Source organism: Castor canadensis, chromosome 12, assembly GCF_047511655.1.
Source record: "Castor canadensis chromosome 12, mCasCan1.hap1v2, whole genome shotgun sequence".
In the NCBI taxonomy this organism is placed as follows: Eukaryota; Metazoa; Chordata; class Mammalia; order Rodentia; family Castoridae; genus Castor; species Castor canadensis.
Genome location: NC_133397.1, coordinates 44,010,953 through 44,035,184, shown reverse-complemented (window position 1 = coordinate 44,035,184; position 24,232 = coordinate 44,010,953). Strand labels below are relative to the sequence as shown.

General features: G+C 33.9%; 1 protein-coding gene across 42 annotated transcripts in view; it reads left to right on the top strand.

Moving 5' to 3' along the window:
• Positions 1 to 24,232, top strand: part of Nrxn1 (neurexin 1) — a 1,065,367-nt gene that overhangs the window by 21,821 nt on the left and 1,019,314 nt on the right. The window lies entirely within an intron of this gene.

Below are 24,232 nucleotides of genomic sequence, written 5' to 3'. Positions count from 1 at the left end.
ATTTAAATTGCTAAAAGAAAAAATTTCGTAAACTCAAGACCATATTAACAAAGGGAGTTGGTAACTGTCCATCTTGTGTATTTTCTATGAGGTTTTTGAAATGTCAAACTAATAGTCCATTTCAGAAGATGAGACTGATTCTATATGATTTTCCAAGGATTTGTATTATCATGCTACATTGCACACTGTGTTTTAGAAATAACAGAATATTCATTTTTTCAGAACAGAATATGGCATGAACCTTGTAGGATATATTTTGAAAGAATAATGTGGAAGAGAATTATGGAATTTGTATCTTGTGTAATTCTAATATTTTTTTTTAAATTTGAATACAGGGTCTGGCACTGTAGTTCATTTGTAGAGCAATTGACCATCTTGCCCAAGGCCTTGGGTTTAACCCCTGGCACTGCAAGATGCAAAATAAAATTAACTTGAACACATTTGTCAGATTGAATGATCATTCTCTTGGTAATTAATGAAGGAATCCAGACAAGATGCAGAGTCTGGAACCAGAGGTAATGTTTCTCTTCAGTGGAGTGATTTGTGTTAATGTTCCATTTATAACATCTCTGGTCCTAAATCAGAGCATGATTGAATTGGCCAGTGCTGTGTCTCAAATTGGCTTCATAGTAGGTATGTTATTCTTATAATGTCTCTTTTTCCCTAATAGAAATTCTAGAAACATCTGAAAAGTTTCAAATGACTGATGGACTTTCCTTTATACCTGTGTATGTTATCAGTAATTACTTAATTGACTTTAATTTATCTTAAATTTTTGCAGGCATAGTGGAAACTGACAATGCAGTTTTCCATTGAAAATTGCAAATGGATGACTAAGCTGAGCAATTCACCTCCTTTCCATTCCCTTTGCACCAGTATCTTGCGCTGCACCAGGATGCCTATACTTTGAAACTAGCTCATCTATATTCATTCACAAATGTGTATAAATTGATTTACATGCTCATTTTTGTAGTTTCCAAATATGCGTTTGTTGCATAAATCTAACCCAAAATGGCTCTTGTACCTCTTATTCAAAATTTTAACTGGTGTGAGCCAACTACACAAGAAATCAAGGTGTATGCACAACTGGATTTCTATAGAAATTGCAAAAGCAAAGAGATAAAAGGCTTAAACCTTCCCATTGGCCAACTTCTAGTTCAGATCTTGATTTTCGGGGTCAGCTCCTTGTAATTACTCAGGGCAATATTGGAACTAAGTGACAAGAATTTATTCAGACAGGCCAGGTTATTTACCAACATAATTTATATGGAAGCCAAAATTATTCACAAGAACAGTTAATTCAAGGTTTCTAGTTTTTTATCTTCAAGCAATTAGCTTGAATTGCTAATTAGAGGTTCATGGTATCACGAACTGTGTATCTCAAATTTTTTCCTAGTTTAATAAAAGGCTTATCATTAAAATAGTAATGTGATTTATACCAGCAAATAACTCTAATACTGTTGCTAAATTAAAGACAGTCTATTGAAAAGTAGAAATATTTAAATTTAAGTTTTATTTTTAAAATCCAACAAAGTGTTTTGTGGCTATAAGCATTAATAAGGAATTAAAATATTTTGTTAGGAAGTTATTATTTTGATGGCTTTTATATCTATTGAGTATTTTTATACACAATTAAAATTTATAATGTGAGGAGGAAAATTAATAACATATATTTGAAACGCCCTGATAATAATGAGCAAGAGGGGGAAAGAATTGATATTTGCTGATTGTCTACTCTATATGGCCTTATTAGTTTTATGTATGTTACCTTATTTAGATCTCGCTAACCAAAAACATAGGTTTGTTTAGTTATATTCATTTTTCATTTAGGAAAAATCAGGCATAGAATCCAGAAAGTAGGGAGAAAGTTTCAGTGCAGGCTTTATTTGCCTCCATATTCCTTTCCTTTCTGGTTCTACCATCACCACTCATAGCTTTAGAATAACACACAGCCTCTGTGGAGTTATGTGGAAACAGGATCAAAAGTGAGCCCTACTTTTTAAGAGCAAAATAACATTTGAATTACTCGCAAACTCCCTTATTTCTTTAACTTGGAATCAAGTTAGGTTCAATTGATTTGAGTTCTGTGTTTTTTATGCCTAATCTCTTTTTTATAGGTATGAATATATTTCCCAGAGGACTGATATATTTCGAGTAATGATCAAGGAGCATCTTCTAAATATGGTTTACAGATATTTTATAGGAAGACTATAGGCAAGCCTCAGCATACATAGAAGGTCCCTTGTTTTCTGCTATTATTTTCCTCACCTGATTATTTGCTTCTGTTTTATGCATTTTCCTTTTACTCTGTGCAAGGCTAATTTTCCTTTCTACTGTTTCTTCCTCACATCCAAGTATATTACCTTGTGATTCTTTCATCCTTTGAAGGGTTTTTTTTTTCATCATAAAACATTCAAACAACATACCTTTTTAAATGACAGCTATTAAAAAGAAGAAAATATTACAGAGAATCCTTTCCTATTTTCTGCAGACTTTCACTTATAGATTTTCCCAAATTTTGGCTAAAAATCTTTTGTGATAATAATTTATCTCAGAATTTACCTAATTTAAGTAATAAATAATCATACAAAAATATATTTCATGAAAATATTTGTTTATTTTTGTTTTTGTTAGTACCTGGAGAAAATAGTTATTAACAAACATTATTTTTTTCTCCTTTTCAAAAAATACCAAACTAATAATTTCACCAACATATCTCATCTAAACAATAGAGAAATTAATAATATAGATAAAAATACATTCTTATGTGTAAAGGTTACATGCTTATTTTGCAGACTTTTTCTTTTTTTTTTTAAATGTTTATTTATTTATTTATTTATTTATTTATTTATTTTTCATTTTTCTTTTATTATTCATATGTGCATACAAGGCTTTGCAGACTTTTTCTAAACCCTTAAATATTTCCAGGAAACTTTCTTTGGTATTGGTGCTTGCTTCGTAAATGACTCATTTTCATAAAAAAGAAGCTACATATCTCTCTTGTTATACCATCAAAACTTCAGTAAAAACTGAGAAATTTTAATAGAGCATACATATTTTTAACCCTTATATTATTAACAGTTTTCTTCAGGTAATAACTTTTTCTTTGACTAACATCTCTGCATCATTCCACAGTAGTTCAGAAAGTTATAATTTCCATTAATTTTCTGATAATGATCTGAAAATGTCCAATTGCATATCAAAACCACATAATCTGTAAAAGAATGGAATTCTAAAGTGAAAAGAACCAATAACCATGGCTCATTGTAGAATCTAAGGTGACAATTGACTCACAGAGAAAATTTTAAACATTTTTGAAAATTTAAGTAATATTTAAAGACATTGTGTTTAGGCACTGGGAATATATCTGTGATGAGAAGGGCAGGTCACTGTTCTATTGGAGTTTATAATCTACAGGTAAATAGTGATATTTGGAAGATACACTACATACAGTGATCAAAAATAATGATAGGGTTACTGCAACTTAAATTGAGTCTTCCCAGAAGGTAAAGCTAACGTGAGGCATGGATATGACTAGGAGTTTGCCAAAGGAACAGAAGGAGAAGAGGGACAAACATGCAAAAAGAGATCGTCTGTTTTGAAAAAGCAGAGTTTGAAGCTTGTGGTGCACAGGAGAAAAGATAACAAAAGGTGGTTAAAGGTAGGCTGGAAACTAAGCTTTATAAGCCTTGTAAGCTATGTTAAGGGACATGGAACTTGCCTTTTGTATATGCATTGGAGTTAGAAGAATAAAAAGTAATACAAGATACTATGTGATAGGTCTCGGATAGGAAGCAAACTGAAAGTCAATATGGATGTAGCCGTAGTGGTGACTCAAATTTTTATTCCTAGTTACTTGGGAAACAGAGATAGGAGGATATCATGTCCAGGCTAACCTGGGCAAAAAAGTTCACAAAACCCCATCTCAAACAATGGCTCAGTGCTTAGTGGGTGCCTGTCATCTCCAGCTATGCAGGAAAACAGAAATAGAAGGATCACTGTCCAGGCCAACCTGGGTGTAAAGTGTTGATATCTTAAAAATAACCAACACAAAAAAACTTGGTGATGTGGCTTAAGAGGTGGAGATCCTGCTTAGCAAATATTGGCCCTGAGTTCAAACCCTCACTACCCATAAATAAACAAATAAATAAGGAAATAAATAGGTGTGGACCCAATGAGACAAAAACAGAAGTTCTTGTAAGAAATATTTATGACCACCAATAGATTTATACATCGTTTGAGGATTGTTAGCATGCATCCATTCCATTCAACAAAAGATGTAATTTGATTTTGGGAAATAAAGGGAGGCATAAAAGTAAATAATTAGGATAAGAATGAACTACCTGTCAAGTTGGAATTTAGACCATGAGAGAAAAAGTGGGAGGACTACCACAGGGAAATACAAAAGAAATAGGTCATAGGTCAGGTTAGAGCAATCAAAGGAAAACAAAAGTGGTAGAAGTGAAAATAACTCAATAAAATTTTTCATAAATTTTTGCAAACACTAAGCATGCATATAGTAGTAACTTTAACTGCATTTTCCCTTATGGGAAAATATTCATTCATTAAATTTCAGTATCTGCTATGCTTTAGCACTTTTCTCCTTCCTTTGATTTATTTTCATTCTTGCCAAGCCATTTTCCATTCTAATCCAAACTTCCATCTATCTTAGCACTAGGAAAATGCTACTTTAAATGGGAAGAGAAGTGAATCTTCTTGTCGCTCTCATTCCTCTTATTTCAAGATAATACATTCACATCATAACTGTATACAATTTAATACATGCCAATAAAATTAATAAAAGAACAGTAAAAAACATTATAGGTGAAGGGAAAGAGTTAGAATCCCACATCCTATTTAAACTAATGTTTATAAAACTATGTATCAATAACCTTTGAGAAACTCAATTTTCCTCAATGTTCATAAGCTTAGAAATTCATATTTTACTATGTAATAAAATATCAGCTAAGTTGATGAATTGTCCAAATAAAATACTGCCAAAAAGGAGAAAGAAGAGAATGAAGAGTAATTAAAGAGAGATGACCTTTATTGGAATCAAGTATTGGCTTAGTTGCTGCTGTGTTTCTGCTAGGCTCTGCAAAATTCTTCTGTTTTCTCTCCCCCTCCCTGCCCCCCCATTGTCACCTATCTAATGCTTTATTCATGGCCAGGGCCTGTGTGTGAGAACCTGTTTGCCTGTCTGGGTACTCTCCCTGGGAGAACTGGTCAGGCCCTAAGCTAGAGCTTCTTTGCTTCATCTCCAGAAACCTGGATAAATGGCTGAGTTTCTTTAAAGATTTCTTTAAAAACCAAGAGATGAGGGTCCTTCTAGGGATAAAGGGTGAAGGCATTCTGGGAGGAAAGGGATTACTAAAATTGGTTTTCAGCAGATCTCTGAAAAAAGAGCTCTAATGCGCTAAAAAGATGACAGTTAAAACGGCAAGCAGAGAAGAAAGAGTAGCAGCCCTGCATTTTTATTCACATGCCGAAACTTCAGTGTAATGGTATTTCATTTCTGTAGCTCACTTCTTGTTTGATTATAGTTGGAAAGACATTTACTCAATCAACCTCCCTCTCTCACTTCTGTTTTTCTTCCCTACTTTCTTTTTTTCTTCACTCTCTCTGATAGAAAAATGTGTGTTTCTATTATGTATATGTATGGGCCCCATTGCCCCATATATGGGGAAGTTCAGAGGCAAATAAGTACATTTAATTTATCTGATTATCTTTTGCACAGTCTGCCTTTTTTTCCAATAGAATTTCTTCCATGTCTTACACAGCCACTCCAAATACTATGTGTTAGTAGTCTCTTATCACTTTATAAATCAGTTTTTAAGATAGGATATTTTAATGGTTAAATGCGGTATAGATTTTTGAAAAGGAAATTTTAAGAAAAGTTTTATTAGCCACAATAATTAATCTCTAATAATTTTCTGGGATATTTGATTATTAGAATTATATGAGAAAATGACCTAGAACAATGCTTTCTATACTTTTAATATGCTATAAGTTAAATAACAAATGTGTTAGGTCCCTGGCATTCTTGGAGCAGGCAGAAGTTCCCAAGGCCAGCACTGAAACCAGACCTCCTGATTTATGACCACTGGTTTCTCCCTGCCTTATTGTTTCTCAGCTTGCAAAACAACTCAGGAACTTCCAGTTACTCAACTAGCCAGGCATGTTGACCTGTTCCATCTGGTGATTGCAGATAATCAGAGACCGGAGACTCTCTCCCTCCCCCATGGCTTGGTCCCTCCTATAAAGACCACTACTCATTTCAACCAACCTGCTGCACTCTGAACCTGAGCGTGACAGCCCTGCAGTCTGGTTCCAATAAATCTTTCCTTTCCACACGTGGCATGGTCTTTATTTGGCAGTACCTTACAAAATGTAATTGAATTAAGCATAGATCTCATATTACTTTATTGGTGCTACTAGTTGCTTCATTAGATGCCAATAATGTCATTTGCTACATCACTGTTATTCAGGAATTCATAGTTCCTTTAAGACCTTCTACACTTGCTTGTTTTGCTTTTTGAGGACTGGATGTTATAGTTGATGCTCAAGTAAATAGAACTTTAGTTTACTCCCAAATAATAAGCATCTCTTTTTCTCTCCCTTCACCAATTCCTTCAGCTGGAGAAGTCTGTATAACGCCTGAACACAGTATTAATTTGTTATAAAACTGGGAAGGATTTACTAAGAAATTCTTAGTAAATTCTAATGAAAATACCTTTGAAAATGTCCATGTTACAAAATCCATAGGATTTTAGAGTTAGACGAGACCATGAAGAGTATCTATAGCAGTCACTCCTTTGGAGAAGAATAAACAGGCAAGAAGTCAAAGTCACCAAGTTAGTTTCACAGACAGAACAAGAACATGGGCCCAGCATAATTTCATTATTCCATTTTAATGAGAAACAACACTTCAAAAGTCATATTTCATCACCTCTACATACGATGCAATATTTCTGATGATGTGTCTTCATTTGTTCTCTTTGGGTTATCTTTAAAGAGAATTCTTCCCTCCATCTGGCATTATTTGATAACTTCCTTCCCATGTACATAGAAGAGATGTTCAGATTCATAATAGAACTCTTTATATGCTCTGGAAAGTAAATGTGCTTTTCTCATGCAAAGTCACTTTAACAGATTCATCATTATATGAGTCTTACTTTGTGTTTTGGAGCACACAAGCAATGGTATACTACAGCAAATAAATCAAAATCCTCACAATATGGAGTTTGATTCTGTTTTCTGGGAAAGCATGTTGATTAATGAAAAGAACTTTCCTAGAAACACAACATTTCAATAGTGTTTGTGATTGTGTCATTAAAGACATGATTTTAGTTTTTGCTGTATTGTGTCATACAACATTAGGAAATGTCTTGGTAGGAGGGAAAAATACTTTCTCTCAGCCATTCTAGGTTCATGACTAAGGCTCCTACAAGACAAATTAACAAGAGAAAAGCATCCAAGCATTTTCATTTTTCATGATGAAAGAACCTTCATAAGGAAATGAAAACATAAAGAAAATGCTAAATCTGTGTGTTTTAATGCTAGGTTTGATGATTGGTGGACAGTCTGGAGAGCTATGACAATTCAAAAGGTGTTGCCAGAGCCCTGAGTTCAAGCCCCAGTCCCAGTTCCACTATAAAAAAAAAGATTAGCAAAAGGTATGGCCAAATGGTAATAAACTGGGGGAAACTTTGCAGTGCTTATTTGTTCAAATTCTTCTCTGTGATTCTTCAGAGATGAGGAAGATAAGGAAGTTCCTTTCCTCTAGTCATAGAGAGAGTACCTTTCACTTCAGGGTCTTTGTCAGGTTTGAGGTGAAGATCAGAAAATCCTTCCTAGGTTTTACGAGCTGCTTTAGGGAAAAAGGCAGGGGAAGGTGAGACTGATCTTCCTACTTGTTTATTTTCAGTATTATGTCAAAGTAGCATATTTTGGAGTAGCTTATCCTCAACTCCATCATCAGTAAGGGTAAAATTTTATTTTTTTCATACCAAAAATGAAATAACATGAATGCCCATATTTTAAAAACACAGATAGTAGAGAACATTTTTTTATGCTTAAATTTTAATAAAGTGAAATTCAAATGCTTTGTCTAGGAGCATTTCAATAAAAGAAAAAATATATACGTTTAATTGATATCCCTTTAGGGGAGCTCAGTAAAACTGATGTAGGAGATCAAAGCCTAAGTGATTCATTCATTACAATTTTAATAAATGTGTGGATCTGTTTTTTATTTTAAGTAAAGTATAGTGCAATAATGAAATTAAGTTTGCAGATAAAAGACTTGCAGATGCTCTTTTACCAAATTGCTGTTTTGGAAAGGCACCAAAGAGATGATGTTCTAAGTTTGATTTTTTTTTTGCTCTGGCTTGCATTTGAATTCTTGCTCATTAAAGTTCTAGCAGCACAATTGCCTTTCCTAGGAAAACGACTTATCCTTCTCCCCCTCCCCCCCCAATGAATCTACTATTGTGTATATGTGAATGGAACCATATGGAGGCAGTAAACTTGATTTGAATTGTACTCTGTTTACTATACAGAGCATTCATTTAGCCCTGAAGATATGCTAAAACAAAACACAAAACTTATTCATCCACAAAATGGGAAAGGCATTATAGTCCTCTTTTCCCTCTTAACACTTTCCAGTATTCTTTTATGGTAAGCTCTTGCATCTTTGTAAGTTTCAACCTCACTGCTCTACTCCCTACTTTCAAATTACAATTTGTGCCTGGTCTAACAAGGATTAAAATCTAACTAACCCTGTGTATGACACAGAAATGAAAAATGGAACAGTAATTAAGTAATGGAAAGCAGAGAAAACTGTGTTTTGATCATTTCTCATCTTTTGTTAATAATGACCATTGTTTATACTCTTTTAATGTATGACTAGAAATTAGCAAAACAAACTGAGCTTACAGAATGAAGGTATAATATTTTCCCAAGTTGCATCATTTGTAGTTTTGAAATTAAAGAGATTTAAAAAATTTTAAAAAAATCAAAGCTCTTTTTGTTATTTCTACTTCCTTCCTCATTTTTTAAAATCCTATATCTGGCATCAAGTCCTCAGCTGTGGGCCCCATTTCCTGAATCCTTTTATCTCTTTCCAGAAATGGTTGCATCATCTCTTTTTACCTTACTGTTTTTGTCTATAAATAGTAATCATGTTAGCGACTTCTGGGAATGTAAGGACTAAATAAAATAATTTATTTTTTTAAAAAATACCTTAGCTCTTGCTCTGTGTTATGTACTATTGTAGGTACTGAGGACAGAACCAGGTAAAGATGAAGCCCTACTTTTATGGATATGTTCAAACAGAAAGGAAGGTGATAATGAAATAAATCAATAGAAATAATATATAATGTAATTGGTGTCAGAAAATGGCAAGTGCTGTGAAGAAAATTATAGCATGATAAGGGCATAGAGAATGAATAAGAAGCACTACTAATTTAGATTGGGTGATCACATTAAACCTTCTGAGAAGGTGACATTTGAGTGAACACAAGAGAGAAATATGCAGTACTGAGAGGGCAACAGGCCTGAGGTTGACCTATGGTAAAGACTCCACCTTTGGCTTGGAGGCTAGAGCCAAAGTAAACAAAGTGGAGAATGAGAGGTAGACTGATTGCTAACTGGTGGCAAGATTATGTAGAACTTGAAAGGCCACAACATGAACTTCAAATTTTATTCTAAATTCAACAGAAAACCACTGTAGTACTTGAACAAAGGAGCGATGGGATTTCCGTGTCTTTCACCCTGCAGAGAATAGATTGCAAGTGCACAAGACAGGAAGGAGAGGAACCATCAAGTTGGCCAGATTCAATGATGGACCAAGGAAATGGAAGGGGCAGAAAAATCAGGGCTGGTGTTCATGTCGAAATGCCTATTTTGAAGGTAGAAATGACAGAATTGGTTGATAGTTTATACTGCACAGTGGGATGAGATCAGAAGATGTGTAAGAAGTATTGCCTCTTTTTCTCTCATTCCATCCTGATCTTTCACCTCATATAAACACCTCTACTCCCAATGACCTTCTTTTCAAACTAATGTGGGAGAAGGTGAGGGCCATATCTGTTAAGCTCCCTGTGGAATACTCACTGTGTACAGTATAGCATAGGAATTTAGTACATATTTATTGAATAAATAAATGAATAAGTGAAAATGATTACAGTGGACCAGTAAGGTTGAATAATATGGATTCATGAATTATATAGCTAATGTGGTTTTTATCTTCCTTCTTCAACTTTTGGGTACTGTATGAAGCACAGTGCACAAAGGGTAGTACCAATGATGGGGTAATATACAATGTGGCAGGCATGCTGGAGGTATATTTTAGTTTCCTTCAGGTTAAAGCATTTGGAAGCACATTTGCTAAAGTCATTAAGGTATCATTGCAGTCATTTTTTACTTCAATGTAGTAAAGTAGTATCTTTGTCAATTTTAGTTCTAATTTTCCAGCAAGATGTTGCTTGACCTCACTGATCCAAACATAATGTATTAGTCATATTTCTGTCACTGTGACAAAATACCTGGGAAAATCAACTTAAAAGGAAGATAGATTTATTTTGGCTCACATTTCAGAGGTTTTTTTTCATGGCTATTAGTCCTTGTTGCTTTTGAGCCTATGATGGGACAGCACATCACGGCATGGAGTGTATAGTGGAGGAAACTGCTTACCTCATGACATCTTGGAGGCAAAGAGAGAGAGGAGAGAGACTGGAGTCTACATGTCCCCTTCAAGGACATACCCCAGTGACCTAATTTCCTACATCCTATAAGGTCCTACCAACTTAGGACCAGTAGCCCCATCAGCTAAAGACGAAGCCTAAAACATATGAGCCTTTGGGAGACACATAAAATACAAACATAGCAATATTTTATATCCACTCACTGAGTAGCTAATACAAGGACTATATCTAACATTGGCCTAATTGTACTTTATTTGCTCATTTCTATATTACCCTTACAAATATTTATCAAATTGATATTGTACTAAATGCGTAAAACAAAAGTCCCTGTTTTTAAGGGGATCACATTATAGTGAAAGCTGAATGGATTGGGCTAAAGCTTGTAAACTACTTTTAAATATCACTAATTTACTTCTAGGATATTAAAATATGTTTTTGTCATAAGTACCACTTTATCTTAGATTAGTTTCCTAATCATGGCATTTGTAGTCTTTTCAATGGAGCATTTAAATATGTGTAGAACATTGTATACAGTCTACATGCACATCTTCATATAATCACATCCTTAATAGCATTTCTCTGTGTTGTATCATGCCAAAGTTCCTTTTTGAAAGCCTATTAGAATCAAACAGGATAAGGTGTGAGTTTGATACATTATCTCTGAAGTATTAAAACAATATGATTTGTGAATAAACAAATACAAATCATTTTGGCACTTTCATTAATGTAAAAGAGATTTGAATGTGAACCAATTTTCTTAAATGCTATGCAAGAAATGGCTCCTACATTTCAACATCTTATTTGGAATGATACTCTAAGTGGTACAGGTCATCTAAATTTAGAGCACAACTGAAAAATACCTAATTTTAATATATTTTGTGTATGTATGTTTTGGTTACTGACAGTTCTTTACTTATCAATATTGTCACTAGTAAATTTGATGTTTTTGTACTAAATAGCTGATTTAAAATGTTAGCATTATAGTTAGTGGACAGGATTTACAAGGATGGGATAAAATACCATGTGAACTTCCAAAAAACTGGACAGAATCTTTGATGTAAACAAACTTCAGTCTTTTTTTTCTGGCTTCTGTTGACATCAATTCTGTCTTTATTTTCTAGACTAAATTTGTCTTTTCTGGAGAGTACATTTCCTCTGGTCCTTCATTTTTATTTCTTGTCATCCATTAATTAGAAATCTTCACAGCATTTCAAACTATAAATACATAAAAGTGTGTGAGTAGTATACATCTTATTTTTAAAAATGTGTCCCTTATATATTGCCCATCAGAAATGTTGCTTGGATTGTTCTAAATTAATTCATTTTAAATATTGAAAACTTAGGAATGTTTCATTGGAAAAAATTTGTGACAAAATTGAATAAGGACATTTTAAAGAACTTATACTGGTTTTCTGTGCACAATATAAAAACAATGTTTCTAACTCAAATGAGTTACTGTAACTTTTTAAACTCCAGAAGTTATAGAAAAAAGAAAGAGTAATCTTCATTGACTCATTTCACTTCTGAAGTGCAACCTGCAGAGTAAAATTATAACAGAGAGATAGGTTCCATTATCATATGAGCCCACGGAGATCACGCCACTCTGTGACTCAAAAAGTGTCACTTCCTACTCTAGTGAGTTTCGTAGAACCTAGGTCATGTGAAGAATCCTAATATCAGAGGAACCTGTGAAATGTGGTTTTTCACTTTCGAGTTTCTCTCGTAGTAGCAGGTGCTGTAGAAGAAAGTTAGAGTGGTTTCTGACTGCGTCTTAGCTCAGCCAGTAATGCAGTTGATCATGTTTAAGTCTTAACTACAATGTCCTCATCTGTGGAATGAGGAGGGTGTCTCTCCTCCATTTGTTTTCTAGCTGTAGAATCCTGAAGCTATGGGTTTGCTGAAAGCCAGAAACCAGGTAAATGCAGATCTGAGATGTGAACTCAGGTTTTCTGAGTTTTATTCCAGGGCTCCTTTCCTCTATCACTTCTGCATTTGATTCTATTTGAAAGTGGTAAATAAATACATCAATACATGTAAATGCAGATACATATACATTCAAAATATATGCCGGTTTAAATAAGCCTTGTACTTATTCAAAGTGATTTAGCTTATCTGGCAAGGAAATTTAAGCCCACCCTCTCTTACCTAATCTTAGCATAAATTTCTGTCTAGGCCTTTCTTGGAAGATGACGTGAAATGATAACTTCTGCTAACTGAATATTGTTTTAGCCGAGCATATAACAATTTGTATCATTGTGCAACAAAAATAAGGATTAAATAATTCCCACCTGTCAGCATGCTGGCAGATTTCTGTTAATCATCGTACCAGAGAGGTGATTGATTTATTTTTCCATCTGTATTTAGTCGTTGGAGCTCATTTTTTGTAAGATAGCTCCTGTATAACCTGCTTACTGTTCATTATCAAAGTCATATATATTCTACATAGCCAAGACATCTGGAGTTGGAACACCATAACCTACTGAGATACTCACTTACCAAAATCATCTGATATTTTTTTTGGTGGTGGTGCTGGAGTTGAAATCAGGGCCTCATGTTTGTTAGCAGGGTGCTTTACCACTTGAGCCATGTCCCTAGCACTTCATCTGAATTTTGTTCAAAGCTATAAGTTATTACCTTTATGGATCCTTCCTACTGTGAAAGAGTACACCAGAACATCAGTGTGTAGATGGAAGCCAGCAGGTTTTAAAGAAACTGGGGCTTTTTCTTAATCTCATGAGTATTATTGCCATGGGTCTCTGAGCTGGCTTGTTTCATAGAATGCCAGGACTTATTTGTTGGTAGCATTTGTCCACTACTGAAAAAAAACTCCTATATGAAATGCAGAATTTACTTAAAATCCACTGACACCTATCAAGATTCTCACCACCCTCAATTGCACTTCTCCCTGGAACTTTTTATCCTTTCTCTGGAATTGTTTGTCTTTTCTCTGACACTTATTTGAGGTGTGATGTTGAGGTAGTCATTGTCACCCTTTGTGTCTCAATTTCTCCATCTGGAAAACTAGAGGGTGGTACTGAATGACTCTAGGATTTCTTTCAGCCTGACAACTTATTATGTCTCTGCTCAGGCCCTTTTAGCAACCGCTAAAGCAATGCAACTCTCTCCCAAATTAATAATAAGTGACATATTGATTGACAGTTTAAGCTTCAGTATAAATGTTCCCATCGATGTATTCCTTTTATAAAATGTTCTTTTATATTCAAGATTATTGCCTTATATTTCTCTTAAACTGAATACAAATACTTTTTTCAAGCATGAGTGAATTTAATATTTAAAACTGAAAATCATGTTGAGAATGAATTTTGAAGAAAAGAATAAAAAGCCCAGTATAACTGCGTCATTGTTCATATTTGATTATCGAGTAGGGTTCAGGTTATTTTGTATCCTGTGCGCTCAGTACCGTTCATGCAGTTCATTTTTCAGTGTTGTTCTTGTATATAATTTAAAACCCTATTTTGAATTTATGCCCTTTAAAAGCTCAGATGTCTGTATTACATGTGTAATTTATACTATCTATAACGTTGGTAATTATTTGTTCATATTTACTGAACATTTCTTTGGATGTATGGCACAGGACTAATGCATTCTCCAGCAGAGAACTGCATTACAATTAGAAATCTGGCTTAAGGAAGAGACACTTTAAAAGTCATTTCTCTCAATATGATGAGATTTACTGTAGAATAGATAAAAGCTTAGATCATTTCCTTGTATGTTCTTCTATGCCACTCTGACTATGTTCTCTCCTGGGGAGGGAAATCTTAATATATGGAGCAAACCTGGATGCTTTTGAGTAATTGAATAAAGTATAGCTGGAAAACTTGTTTTCTTGCAATGAGTATATTTCTTAAGGAGCAGACCAGGCTGGGCATGGTAGCTCACTTCTGTAATCCCAGTTACTCAGGAGGCAGAGAAGGGGAGGATAACAATTCAAGGCCACCCCCCCCCCAAAAAAGAAGTTAACAAGACCCCATTTTCAGCAAAACAGGCTGGGCACAGTAGCACACACCTGTCCTCCCAGCCATGTGGGGAGTATAAGTAGGAAGATTGTGGTCTAGGTAAGCCCAGGCAATAACGTGAAACTTTGTCTCAAAAATAGCCAGAGCAAAAAAGACTGGGGTTGTGGCTCAAGTGGTAGAGCTCCTACCTCACAAGCTCAAGTTTAAACTACAGTATCACCAAAACAAACAAACAAACACATGAGCGCAGGCTTTAAAAATTAGGCTGCCTGGATTCTATTCTACGAGTGACCTGGTTATTTAACCTGTGAAAATAAACAATGATAGTCTCTATCTTCAAAGACTATCTTAAATGATAAATGTGTAATTCTTACAGCTGTATCTGTCACAAAGAACAAGGAAAACAAAAACTTTAAAAAAAGTCTTTTAGGTTGATGTATATGTGGGGAATAAAAATGAGTGTTCTGGAAGTATATTTTTATAATAGTAAGGGTAAGAAAATAGAAAGGAATTGAAGGTTAAAATATGTACTAGTTAAAGAACAAAAAAAGTACTTGGAATTCCTAGTTTTAGAATAATTATAAAGCAATTTCCTCTTGCCAAAGAAAGACTTGGATTAAAAATAAAAACCAAAAGAAGGGCTGTTCTCTATATAATTATTATTGTAAAGAATCTTTTGTAAATAGTGTGCTGGGGAGCTTACTGTGGGTGGTAAGATGGTCTGTGGAGCATACTTTGTACCTGGATTCTAAAATTGTATTCACTTTCCATGTACATAGCATTTTTGCTAGATATGGAAAATATTTTAGCATGAGCTCTGGATATAATATGGCAACTTATAACATGGGTTTGACAAATAATTTGGATAATAGTCTGAGAATAAAAACAGTTATGGCTGATTGGAGAATTAAGCCTTCATTAATAGGATAAAGTAAGATTGGAATAAGTTTCAGTCACTAACTATTGGAGGGAAAATATAAAGGGCTGAGTTAATAGAAATATATATTTTAAAATATAAGAATAAAATGAACTTCAAACAGAAGAAGTAGATTAGTATTATGATATTTGACTTATGAAAATTCGTGGGGACAGTTTGCCTTCTGAGAAGAGCTCTAGTCTAACTACAAAAATGTGCATGCAGTACAAATCTTTTGGGCTTCCTTTCTTATTCAGTAAAATGAAGGATGTGGGTTATCCTCTAGGGTGTCCTCCAATCTAACTACTCACTGATTATTTTCCCTTTAAACAGTTAATATGTAACTATTTTTCTCTCATAACCATCATTTACCTTTTTCCTCACTATATATGTGTATTCGAATACTTTCTTGTGAGTTATCTTTTTAAGTCTTCTCTTTATATGTCCATATTTAATTTTCTCATATGTACTATTTTAGAAGTCACTAGAGAAGGCTTAGTCAATGTATCTGCTCATGACAAAAATCCACTCATTTTTAAATTCATGCATTTGGTAAATTCTACTTCACATTTCTATACTTACAGGCTTGTCAATAGCTTCTAAAGATATCAATTTGCATCAAACACCATATGTTATATTGACTCATCTGGTTTTACCAATAGTCTTCCTTTCCATAATCATCTCCACAGAATTTTCTGGTCCCATGTCTCACTAAAGAAGCATGAAGAGCTTCTAAGCTATGTGCAGAATTGGAGCAAAGCAAAGAATATTGAATTTTTTCCTCATTAAACTAGCTTCCTGATTTTCATTATACTTTCATAATCCTCCTGAGTCCCTCCCTGATTTCTTGCAGGTCCTGCCAACAGCTTATTTTCATAATAGGTAGTTTTCTGACTATAATAAGCTGTGCTTTTTATGAGCACTAAGCTTATCTTGGAGCTCTCAGATTCACCGATGGTACCAGTTGATATTTTCTATTATATGCCTACTGTGTGCATATTGGGCAGTTAGCCTTTTAAACTCCTATCATGCATAGCTAAAGAAAAGCTTGAGGGTAGAATATTTGCACTTAAATGCTTCTACTGCTTGTTCTCTGTGTGACCTTGGGCGAGCCTCACTTGGTATTCTATAAAATGCAGAAAATGCTTATATTTACTTCAGCACTTGGGTTGAGCAATAAGAGACCATATGCAAAATTTGCAGTCAATAAACTTATATTCATGTTTGTTATGTTAGTTTTTGGAGAACATATGTGTGTGTGCATGTCTGAATGTATGTATATGTTTGTGTTGTATGTGTTTATATAAAGCAATCATACGTGAATGTCATGGTTACTTCCACAGGGTCCTGCTCATACTGGGCACCCGGGCATTATTTGGTGGAAGGAATGGATGTAGATGTCAAACAACTTATGAGTATAAGAACTGATGATATTCCTGAATAGAAATAGCAGCCCAATTTATTTGTCTCTCTCTCTCCTTCTCTCTCCCCCACCCCCCATAGGAATTGATTTGGTGACAGATCTTTATGAACATGGAGAGAAACTGACTGAGGGGTTACTAAAGTTTCATCCTACCATCTCTTGAATTGAAATATTAGGCTCTTAGTCTGAAAGTGTTACATATGCACACTTTCAATCCAGACTATTCCTTTTGGGGCTTATGATATAAATAAAAATACCTAAATTGCTTAAATACCACAGGGGGAAGCATTTCTAACGGGATCTTTTTATTAAAATTGAAATTATGAGAATGGTGTTAGCAATAAAAAGCTTGTATTGCATCTTTGCCGTTTAATAGCTTGTATTGTAAAAGCTGCTTTTATCTCAGAAGAATGTGCCCCTTGAATCACATTTCCAAGATAGTAGATAATCTATTTTCTGCAAAGTTAACAGAGTTAAAATCAAACTATTTGCTGGCCCCATTGTCCAAGTCTTTCTTCTTTGGGTGCAAAGACCTTATTGGCAAGTGCAAAGTCTGCTTAAAAATGGAATAGATGGGTAAAAGAGAACTACAGTAAATAGTCAAGTTATTAGTATAAGAGTGAAACTATGTTGACAGGAAACCTGCTCTGCTAAGGGTCTTTTCAGTTGCTATTCTAATAGTATCATAGTATTGAATGTATTACCAAGAATATATACCAGAAAGCTGTTTTCCCTGGGTTTCTTGTTATGAAAATTAGTTTCCTATCCTCAAAAATATTTGTTTCAATTTCAGCTCTTAGGAAAATGTTATTTAGGAGGTAATCTTTGCAGAAAATAGGAAGGGAAGGTCACAAAGAATATTCTGTTTTCTTCATTGTTTAAAAAATAGAGATAATCTTGGTATGTCTTATTTAAGCATCACATTCCTTATGTGTGTGAGCTAAGAATTTCCCATTGTGGCATAGTAAAATTAAGCACAGAAAAGCTTAATAGCTTACTCAGGACAATGAACTACCTGTTATATCTTTGAGTGAAAAAACTAAGTCTGTTTCATATACTACTGTATTATAAGTTCCTATCACAATGCATACAGCAGATGCTCAAGAAATAATTTATTCCATGAATGAAGGAAAAAGTAAATAGATAAATGAATGATGACTGATCCAGAACACAGACCCAGTTCCATCAGCTTCCTCTGAAGTGTATGTTTTCCCTAATAGTCTCTACTATTATCATAGATCCCAGTGAGGATCTAGCACTCACCCTAGATATTTAGCAAAGACAAATGAAACATAATCCCCTCTCTTGCCTCTACCACCAAAAGTTAAAAGCTATATCTAACTGATTTAGTGCTTTTTGTTTTGCTGTCTTTTTTTTTTTTAATTGTTGTGCTGAGTGGGTGTGTCAAAATTCTCGAGACTGGTACTTTATAATTTTTTAGCTTTTGTTCTGGAGGTCTAAGAGCCATGTCTCCAGCATCTTGACAAAAGCCTCCCTGGCTGTGTTACAACATGCTTGAGAAGTGAAAAGGGGAATCAACCAAGTGCAGAAAAAGCCTATAGCCTAAGGTGGCCTCACTTTACAACAGCCCCCTCTTGTAATAACCACCTTACTCTGCAAGAACAGCTTTAGTTCTTATTGAGGCAAATAGCCCCATGACCTAACCACTCCCCACAAGGCACCATCTCTTAAATGTTCTTTTTTAAAATTTATTTCCTTTATTCATATGTTCATACAATGATTGGGTCATTACTCCTCCTTTCCCCGTGCCTCTTCCCTTTCGCCCATCCCCTCCCTCTTCCTCCCACCCCCTCCCTCTTCCCCCCACCCCCTCGCTTCCAAGCAGAAACTGTTTTGCCCTTATCTCTATTAAATGTTCTTTAAGTCAATACTGTTATACTGGGGACCAAGTATATGTGTGGGAGACACGTTCAAGCCATATCCAAATCACAGTACTAATGTTTAGAGTGTTTTATTTATAAATTATAAAATCTAGAAACTGTCTGAGTTCCCATCAATTGCTAAATGAATTATCAATCTGGGATATAGCCATTTAATTCATATATTCAGCACAACCACAAAATACCAATGTATGCTACAACATGGGTGAGTCGCACATGCTTTATGATAAGTGAAGGAAGCCAGCTCAGAAGTCTACACCCTGTAGACTTTCATGTAACACACCCATTTATGTGTTATCCTGGAAAAGACAAAACTATGGGGACAGAAAGCAGTTGCTAGTAGCCAGATGCCAAGTGAGTGCAGGGCAGGAAGTTATTTATATCTTTATTGTGTTGGTGATTACATTTGCTACAGCTATGTTTGTCAGTGCTGCAGGCTAATCTGTAAGGAATGCAGTACTCTTAGAAAATTGTCCATGTCCTACAAAGCATTGCTAACTCATAAACCCGTGTAGTGTGCAAACTTTTTATTTCTGGATTTAGCTGTACAGATTTTCTGAGTTGAATAGAATATAGTGAACATGGCCTCAAAAATCAATCCATTTTGATTCCTTGCAAAAGAAGGATCACTGAACTGAAGTCCAATATGTAAGTCTATATTTTGCAGAGCTCCATTTTTGCAGCTGCCACAAACTGGACAGGGACCAATTGGGGTTAATGGTGTTTGGCATGAATAGCTCTACTTAGCTATCCATTAATCCTCAAAGAAATGTCCAGATTCTAAATTATTATTGATTCATTGAAAAGCTCTTCCAGCCTAACAAATAGCACATGTTTCAAAATAACTCAGGACCTGTGTATCACTCTCAAAAGCCTCCTGAAGTGTACTCATGCAGATTGAATGTGGAGGAGGAGGTACTGAAGTTTTCCTGCAGACCTGATTTTGGGCTTTTCCTTTGGTGAAATTCTTATTTTCAAAAATAAAGACAAGATGTGCACAAATGTAATAATCTGTTTGTTCATCATTTTGCTCTAAGTTTGTAGCAGGGTCCTCCAGGATCATTAATTATTCAAAATATGTCACAACAAAATGTGGAAAACAATATGTTTTCAAAGTTTAATACTTATTTGAACTAACTCCATATAATTAGAGAGAGATTATTTGGAAGAAGAAAATTAGGACCAATGACTTCAAAATCATCTCAATTTGGGGGATTCAATTTTGTTTTCATTTTTAATGCTTTTTTATTCTAATATGTATGACTGTAATGAAATGCAGAGTTTTTAAGATATGGCAAGTTGTCTGTCTGGTAATAAACAATCAACATGAGGAACTATTAAAACCTCAAATTAGAACAAATGAAATGAATGTCAATACTGACAGTGATAAAATGAAAATTTTGAAATTTTAAAAGTTATCTCCTCTGTCATAATTTAATCCACTTAACTTGGTGTTTTTAATTGCACAGGTCACACATTAAACATAAGTATGTGTTTTAATGTATCTCACAAAAACCTAGTGTTACCACATTTTGCCTGTCCTCGATCTGATGGGTTGGAATGTTTTAATTTCTGTTTCCCTGGTTACTGGTGAGGTAGAGCCTATTTTCACATGTTTATTGGATACATATCACTCATTTCCTCTGTAATTTGTCTTTATACTTTTGGTCAATTTTCTCTTGAAATTTTAAAACTTTTTAACATATTGTGTGATTTTTTTCATCAGTTTTATATAGGATAACTGTTTGCTAGATATACTTGCTTTTCTTCTCTCCTTTTCATTATCATATTATTGTTGTACTAGGGCACATTGTGTCATTTGCAAAATTTCTTACAATATATCATAGCTGAATTTACACTCTCCATCATTCCCCTTCATTCTCTCTTCCCCATTCCTGGAATATTTTCAACATATTTCATTTTTCCATTTTCATACATGAGTACATAGTTCTACTGCATTCACCTCCTATACCCTTTCCTTATTTCATTCCTCTTCTCACTGTACCAACCTCCAGACAGGACCTGTGTGACCTGAACAGGAAGACAGACATTTGTTTGTTTGTTTGTTTAAGATAGCTGTGCAGGGAGTTTCATTGTGATATTTCCATGTGTTATTATCAGAATTGGTTCATGACTTCTTTTTCTCCTTTCTCCCTTAATCCCCTTCTTACAGTGATTTCAACAGGTTTAAAAATTCTATATTCATTCTTGTATAGAAAGTACATCAACCATATTTACCTTCTTAACTTTCTTCTTTAAGCTTTAGTCTCCCCTCTTTTGAAAGTTTTCATTTTTATGAACAAGTATGCCAAACTTTTATTTCTTTTGATTGTACTTTTTACTTGCCAGAACTTCCTATGTCCTAACTCTATATTTCTCATGAACATTTTGTATTTTGGGTTTTTTTTTTTTTTTATATTTGACTTCTTTTTCTTGGACTGGATATTTTTTTCTCATTATCTTTTATCTTCCTGCACCCTTTTTTCTTCAGCTACTGGTGAAATCAGTATGGTGTTGTGGAATTAAATTTTTGAATTCTCACAGTTCTCAAAAAAATGTTTTATTTTGTACCCTGCTTGACATTGGATTGCTTGTGTAGAAAATGCAGGATTCAAAATGAGATATTTAAGGCCATGTCTTCTGTTAGTGAATGTAGAAGATGAGAAGTCTGTTGCCAGTATGATATTCCTTCTCATCTAGGTAATTTCATTCTATTCTCCCTGGAACTTCTTTGGATTTTCAGAAAAAGAAAATCTTCAAAAGTCTTTCACTTTTTGTAACATGTTTTCTTAATCTAAGTGTTTTAAAACTTTACCAAGGTATATAAATAGTAAACTTTTTATATTCATATTTATTGGTATCCAAACTTGTAGGTCTTGTTTGAGGAATTTTATTTTGGCATATATATTTTGTCTGTTTGGCCTAGAAATTTAATTGGATTCAGAATCCCCTTATAGAACTCCATGTTTCATAGATATTTTCTTATGAATATTTTCCATGTTTTTAGTCTTTTGCATTGCTTCTTGGGACTAGTTTTCAGCTCAATCTTCCAATTACATATATGAGCTATATCTGTGTCTAGTCTGTTGCTATAGAGTCATTTAGAAAGCCTTATCCTTGTTTTTTTATACATCCAGTTGTTTTTCTGTATAATGAGAGAATGCTTTCTTTGGTTTCTTCAAATTTATGCTCTTATGTATTTCCTGTCTTTATTTTTATATCTCTGCTTTCTTCAGTGTGAATTATTTTGGCTGATGCTGATAATTCTCTTTTAGAATAACATTATTCAAATGTGTAGTAATTATTAGGTTTCTTTTTAATCTTGATGTGAGTGCTAATTATGGATGTTGGGGATATTGATTACTGGTCTGTACATAGAATTTTAAGGAAAACAATATGTTTCTGTGGTTAAATAATTGGGTGCTGAGTCAGACTAATCTAATTTCAACTCAGCTCCACAACTTTGTAGCTGTAATCTTGGAGAAGTCACTTAACCTCTCCATATGTAAGTTTTTAAAATTTTATATAAAGGTGATAATGACATCAGTCTCATTTAGTTAAGTATACAATAAGAGAACATACATAAAATTCCTAAAGATAGTACTTCATAAATGCTGCTGATGGCCACAGTGATAATGATGGTGGTGGAAGAGAAGATGCAGTAATGGATTTTTTAGGGCCTTGGGATCTTTGGGTTTAGTGAATCCCAAGAAAGTGATTCCATAAAAGTTGACTTAACATGAATAGCAGCTATGATTGCATTTCTGTACATCTATCATTGAAATCAAAGCCATTTCATAATGGGTGTAATTTGCATTGTATGTTTTTCAAATGTACTAAAAATGAACTACGTTATTATAAAACATTTAAATACTTTCACAAATTATCAATCTATAAATACTATTTTTATCTATTGTTTCATTTAAATGGCCTTTTAAACTCTAGTTTCTGAAAGAAATATTCTGAATTTAACAATTTTCTGTTTCCATCCTGATATTCAGAGTTTTCATTTTGTTTGTAGGTAACTAGACAATTTCCATCTTACTATTTAGGAAGTTTTATAATGATGACAAAAGTTAAGTTCCTTCAAGATACTTTCTATTAAATACAAGGAAAACTAAATGTCTTTATAAAATTTGTTTCTATGGACATTTCTTCCTTAATTTGTACCCAATAGATATTTCTATCCTAAGAGATTTAAGAGAGGGAATGTATTCTATTAAAATGAATGGATTCTCATTATATTTTAAGTTTCCACTTTCTTTTGAATTTTCACTGTTGCTCCTATACAAAGCAAAGGTATGTGTATGCATTGTATATGCATTGGTGTATATGCATTGACAAATACATGACAGGAAAAAATTAGAAAATATGACAAACAATACCTCTTTGGGTTAAGAATGTTCCTAGTTGTTTCTGAAAGGTGAATTTCAGATAATTGTCAAGTGTCATTCTCTCCCCACTATTTATGAAGCATCTCCTAAGTGTAGGAAGTGCTTCTAAATAGTAAAAATATCAAAGGTCTTTTTGGACGGCAGGTTAGAGTCATCCCTTAGCCTTGGTTCAGAACAGTATTCATTGAATTTTCTACTGCATAGTCCAAATTAGCTGTTGATGAAGTACCAAAACAAAATGATCTTAGTGCATGACTTGCTTCAAGACAAGTTCTTCATTAATAAAACTAAGAGTAGCAGAATTGCCTGAAGTATTTTGGTCCTAGAAGTAAATAAATAGACTTTGATTTGTTCTTCAGAAATTATTTTCTAGCTTATAAGAGTGTTTATTAGCAAATCATCATTAAGAAACATATCTGAACTGTCAAATTATAAGTTAGCAAATTAAATTATAAATTAAATCTGTAAGGTTTTTGCCACATATTTTTGCCTATTTGAGATTTGTTATTTTAAATTTTATATAGTTTACTCATCCATCCAGGATGAAATTTGAATGGCTCTATAAACTACCAAGATCCATGATGAAAGTTCAAATGTTATTTGAAATCTGTAAGGTTTTTGCCACATATTTTTGCCTATTTGAGATTTGTTATTTTAAATTTTATATAGTTTACTCACCCATCCAGGATGAAATTTGAATGGCTCTATAAACTACCAAGATCCATGATGAAAGTTCAAATGTTATTTGAAATTCTAGAATTAGGAGAGGCTATATTGATTATTTTCAGAGTCCCTTTTCTTTTCTCTTTTTAAAGTATCTAGACTTATTCCTATTAATATCATTGAGCCATTGTTAAAAACCATTAATTCTGCATGTGTGTATGTATATGTGTGTGGATATTACATGCACTCACAAAT